Source organism: Pseudorca crassidens, chromosome 9 (genome assembly GCF_039906515.1).
Source record: "Pseudorca crassidens isolate mPseCra1 chromosome 9, mPseCra1.hap1, whole genome shotgun sequence".
Lineage (NCBI taxonomy): Eukaryota > Metazoa > Chordata > Mammalia > Artiodactyla > Delphinidae > Pseudorca > Pseudorca crassidens.
In genome coordinates this window covers 102024994-102030993 of record NC_090304.1, presented here as the reverse complement: position 1 = coordinate 102030993, position 6000 = coordinate 102024994, and positions in this window count along the sequence as shown.

The window sequence follows — 6000 nt, the reverse complement described above, 5'->3', positions numbered from 1 at the left end:
TGCCAACCTCTCACTCGACGTTTGGCAGGGGAAGGAGCGTGGAGAAAAACAGGACCAGGTTCTGTTTGCAAAACATTTTCATCAGTCAAAAAACTGCCAGGGTGGTGAATATTAAATAAACCCTGACTCACAGAGACGGATACCTTGCTTTACTTTGCTGACCGGCTGGGTAACAGAGTTAGGTTATTTTAGGAGTGACAGCGCTAACATTCTGCAGACTTCTCAGAACGGCTCTGGCTTTTTCTGAACAAAGAACAATCCACAAAAACGCCCATGGTTTTGCAATGCACAGGAGTCTGTTTACAGGACCGCAGGCTCAGGCCCTTTCCTTGGTCAAAAGGGACCCGGTGAGATCACCCATTTAATTGCCTTCCACCTACAGGTGGGGCTGGGTGGCCTGAAGGTCTTCTGCCAGCAGACTTAGTGAGAGTGTGGCCCAAGTGTCAGGCCCTTACAGTGAGTTCCCTACGGGCCAGTCCTGTTTTTTTTCCACTGCAGGATTTATAAGTGGGTTTGAAATGAGAGCACAGTGTTGCTTGGCCAGGAATAAAGATTTTCATTGTGTTTCAGTCGCTAACCTAAGACACCATCATACAAGCCAGGCTCCGCGGTCCCCAACTTGAGCTAGTCCTGGAGTCAAAGTTCATCCAAAAACAATAATAATAATAGTATAACCCAAACTTACACTTACTACGTGCAAGGCATTGTTCTAATTCTCACAAAACCAGGCAGGAGGTAATCTTTGTACTGTCATTTTGCAGAGAAGAGCTTTCCTATTTTCTTTATTCTTAAGTTAGGAGAGGCTCCCATCCTACCCTTTAGCTTCTCTTCAGATCTGCAGGTTATCTCCCTCATTCCGCACATGAACAAGATCTTCTGTTAGCCTCGAAACAGTCCAACCCAGCTCTTTCTGTGGTTCTCTCCCCAAGAACCGTTTCTTTCTTGCTCTAACCCCATAACCTCAGTCTCCATCATAACCACTGAATGTTTGTTTCTGTGCTGCCTTGCCTGACTTTCTCATTGTTTTGGAGACACATTTAAAAGGCTGCAGAGCATAGGGGCAAAGTGTGTGGATTCTGAAGTTAGCCGCTCGGGTTTGAATCCAGCTCTGTCCTCTCTAGCTGTGTCACCTTGGGCAAGTTACTCAGCCTCTCTGAGCCTTGGTTTCCTCATCTATAAAGCAGGAATAATATGCTTATTTCACAGGAATAGTAAATGAGTGCTATCGAACTGTGCCTGGCACATAATAGGTACTACCTAAGTGTAATGCTATCTGGCCAAAAGAGACTAAGTGTCTCAAGGGCAGAGATGCTACCGTGTCTTTCTATAAGTGGCAAGTGAGTGATGAACAAGTAGAAAAAGCTTGATAAGCATTTGCCTGGGTCTTTGTCTGCTCAAAGAAATGGTGAGAAGATACATGTATCTTCCTGGGACCCCTCCCAGGAAAGCAGCAAAATAGGAAGTAAAACAAAGAAGTGTAGAAACGACATCTTTCTTGATAGTGTCTTGTGGGTGCTTAGTAAACGTCATTGAATAACTTCATTAACTGAATCAGCAAACTGATTAAAATTGAGAACTATGGCAGTTTCAGTGTTTAAAGGTAGAGAGAGAAATAAAGGAAAAGAGGGAAGCAGAGGGATGATGATAGATTTTATCTCCTTCACTTTGCCAAGTGCTTGTTAAGCTCAGCACCTTCTGAACCACCTCTAGGGCAGCCATGGGGTGGAAGCATGCACCGATCCGGGCTCGAGAGGAAGCACGGTGCTGAATCTCCAAACTGTGGCTGCTACTGTTGATAGAAAGAGAAGGTAGAGAATGACCACCTTCCTGGTGACTCCGGACAGGTCACAGGGCTCACCGACAGGAAGCCAGACGGTTGAACATCCCAGAGACGTCCTGACATGTTTCCCGTGTTACAGGATGGTGAAACCAGCCCCTGGGCCTAGAAGGGGCCCTCAGGATTACGTGCCTCGTGATCAGGAGTGAAAGACGTTGACGCGGGGAGAGAAGGGTAAACAGGCACTTTTAGAGGAGTGTGCCGTCTCTGAGCCATCCTCATGCATGGAGGCAGGGGACTGGACCTGATGGGCACGTATAGTCCCCAGAGGCCTGGCTCCTGATGGTTGGTTAAAAAGAGAATGATCTCACTGTGGAAAAACGTCCTGGAGTCCTGACATTTTGTGTGGGTCTGGTTTATTTGGGGGCTTAAGTCTCAAGGCCCGCACCTCCATTCCTCCCTTCTTTCCTTCTTCAACAGGTCCCACAGCCCTCCTCCTCCAGCGTTTGTGAAGAATGTTAAGCACAGTCCTTTAATCAAGGTGGAAGCCCTTTGTGAAGGGGCCCAAGAAAAGCTGGGCTGCAGGAGGGTCTCACTGCAGAGTTGAGCTTTTTTTTTTTTTTTTTTTTGCGGTACGCGGGCCTCTTACTGTTGTGGCCTCTCCCGTTGCGGAGCACAGGCTCCAGACGCGCAGGCTCAGCGGCCATGGCTCACGGGCCCAGCCACTCCGCGGCATGTGGGATCCTCCCGGACCGGGTCACGAACCCGCGTACCCTGCATCGGCAGGTGGACTCTCAACCACTGCACCACCAGGGAAGCCCCAGAGTTGACCTTTTGACAAATCCATGAAATGAATAGAGAGGAGTGGGCAGAGGTGTTCCTGAGTGCAGGTGAGGTCTGAGACGGACCGGAGGGGGCTGTGAATGTGCTCTTCCAAAGGTCTTCTCGTGCCCCCTCCCAATCTGGGACCAGGTGGGGGGGGTTGCTAATTTCAGCCCCTAACACACTGCTGGTCACCAGGGAGCTTGCTGGCTGTGGGGCAAGCAGAGAAAGGGTACTGGGCCTGAAGCGTAGGCAGCACAGAGCCAGACGTGTGCTGTGGTCTGGATGGTGGAGACAGAAGATCCCCTAGAGCCAGAATATCTCCCTAGGTGTCTGCTGCAGCACCTGAGAGTCTGACTGCCCGGGATCCCAGGGTCCCAATTATAAAGCTGCTATCAGTTATTGACCCCTTATATTGAATTAGCCTGAAAACATGCTGAGAAGCCCATGGCCAGTTTACATGGGCATCTTGAAGAAGCCTGGAGAAAATCTGTCTCTTTCTCCATCGCACTCCCCTCATTAACAAGGCGGTCCCTGGTGCAAGGAGGCGAGGGGCAGTGAGTAAGAACACGGTGTAAATTGTTCTCCATCCCTGCCGCCCCTCATAAACTTCCCTCACTTGGGTACCTAGCTCCCAGGGGCTGTCTGCCTACTTGCTTCCCTCCCTTTCGGGCGTAAATGTGAATGTGAATCCAAAACTCGGGGGTGGGGGGCCTTCTCCAGTCTCCTATCTCTGTCCCAAGTGGCCAGAGTCCCAGGCTCTCCTCTCCTGGTGTCCTTTCTCTGCCCGGGCCCTGGTCCCCATCTCTCTAGCCCCCAGGGATAAGGTGATAAGGCTGAGATCGTAATGCAGAGTCAGAAACAAAGAGTTTCCATTTCTCCCGGGAAATGTGGTACCCAGAACCTCCAGGACAGGATAGACAGTAATTGGCGAGCAGCAGGTGGTAAATGAGCTGGACAGGATGTGATCAAGGGAAAGGATGGGACAAAGATGTGAGAACATGGGGAAGCATAGTGGCCGGCACCAGACCTGCGGCTGGGGGAGACATAAGGACTCTTAGAGAGCTCTGTTCAGAACCGTGTGTCAGCACCGACGCGCTCTGTAAGTACCTTTAACCAACCTAGAGAAGAGAAACACTTGGTTATGTAGGGCACAAGCAAGGTTAAGGATAATGATTCATGAGCTCGCCTTGTCTTTCTATATATGTATGTGTTTATTTGGTTAACAAGCACCATAGAATGCTTGCCATGTGCCAAACTTACCTCAACCTTATAACGGTCTTCTAAATTTATGTCGTTTATGGATACCTGTTAATATGAAGAGCAAGTATTATCCTTATGACTAATATGTGAATGATCAGAACGCAGACCATTAATTCACGTGTGCTCAATCTTTCACTGCTTGTGTAGCATGATAGTCGTTCACAGCTAAAGCAGTGAGAGAAAACTTTAGACTGTAGGAGAATTCACAATGATTTTTTACCATGATGATGATGATAAAAATAATAATAGTAGCTATTTTAAATTATTGATTATGCTTTTATTATTTATTATTTCTGAGCCTAGTTCTTTGTATGCATTATTTCACTTAATCCTCACCGCAGTCATAGAAAACAGGTACCATTATTACTGTTTCACAGATGAGAAAACTGATGCACAAAACATAAGTAATTTGTCCAAGAGGGAAGTTAGTTTTCATAGCATTCTTTGCTGCTGATACAAGAAATATTGATAATTGATAAGGAACGTCTAAAGCGAGCTGGTGAGTAATAAGAGCCATCAGTACAGCACACGTATTCTGTGCTGACCACAACACAAGGTACGTTATACACTTTAAATCCTTGAAACCACCGGGCAGCGTATGGTATCTTTATACCTCTTTGGCTGATGGGGAAACTCACCTGACTTTACACAGTGTGTGGACCAAAGGGCTAAACAGAAGACCTCCAGCATCTCCAGAGATGAGCCCAGTCAGAGCTGCCTTGGGTGTTAGAGATCCCGTCCCGAGGATTTGGAAAACCACATCCTTCAAGCAGCAGCTAAGACATCATGCCAAAATCTTTTTGTTCCGACCCATACTAGAGCTGTTAAAGCTGCCAGATTCTGCTCTAACAACACCAGCCCCTTAGAGACCTTGACATACTGTAGCTCATTTTTTTTCCTCTCTGGGAGGAAGAAAGGAAATTCTACCATAGAAATTAAGTGATTGGCCCAAGTTCACACAGCAGACAGTAGGCTAATGAGGGACCTGGGAATAAATCACACTGGACAGGTTTCCCATTCCTCAGTCCAGTGCTTTCCTATGAGGCCGTCCAGCCCCAAATAGCTCATTCGTTAGCTGCTACCCTTTGCAAATATCCCCAACCCCTCATCATTCCCTCTCAGGACTTTTGCTTTCTTTCAAGTCTCCGATGGGGCCCCTTTGCCGCCTGTAACTGAATGGCATGGAAGGTGGCATCCTATCTGTTCAGCCCTGACCTCTGTTACAGACCTGTCTTCTCTTTCCTGTAAAACGATCTCCACATTCTTTGCTAGTGCAAAGGAGATGTGTAAAGTCATTTTCTCCCGACCTGGTGTGTGGGTAAATTAATCTGGCATCACAAACCCAGTCACAGAGTTAGTTGATCTGTGTGTAATGGGTTTAGGCAGTGGGTCTCCAGAGCTTAGCCTGTTCAGCATAAAAAAGGCCATAGAAATCTCTCTCTCCGTGAAATCCTCTTGCACACAATTCAGGAAATGTACAAGACAGTGAGAATACAGTCAACCTATTGGAATTTCTTTTTGAAGAAAAAAATATCTTGCAGAGGAAAACCGTTGATTACCAACCTCTGAGCCTTGGTAGGGGAGTTACCCTGCAGTCATGAGACGTGAAATTCTAAAGGCTTGGGGGAGGGTCAGCTCACTTAATAACATGTCAATATTAAATTACATCGTAAATAATCAGAACTTCCTGCATATTTAATGGAAACTTTGTTGTATAAATTTGGAAACCATCCAAAGGGAGACAAGCGACTTTTGTTATTGTTTAGCCCTCTGGGCCCAACTTATTGTGGGATTTCGTTGTTGTTTTGAACTTTGGAACCTTTAGCAGAGAGAAAGGCCCTAAACCAATTGACTTTTAGATGATCATTTTTCCTTCCCTCTTTTGCTTTAAATTGGTTCATGTTTTTTCTTATGTATATAAGATCCAATAAAATCCAAAGCCATGACCAACATCAAAACATGTGAAATCACTGTTTAGTTTGAAAACCTTCAACAGACTGAGCCAGCTTGGTGATAACCAGCTCCGACCAAACTTGCTCTCCCTAAAAGGGAAATTCCTTGACATTTGCCATGTGTATTAGGTCATTTCTAGCCCAAGAAAATTTGAGAGGCTCATAATATTGATTTGGGTTGGTATC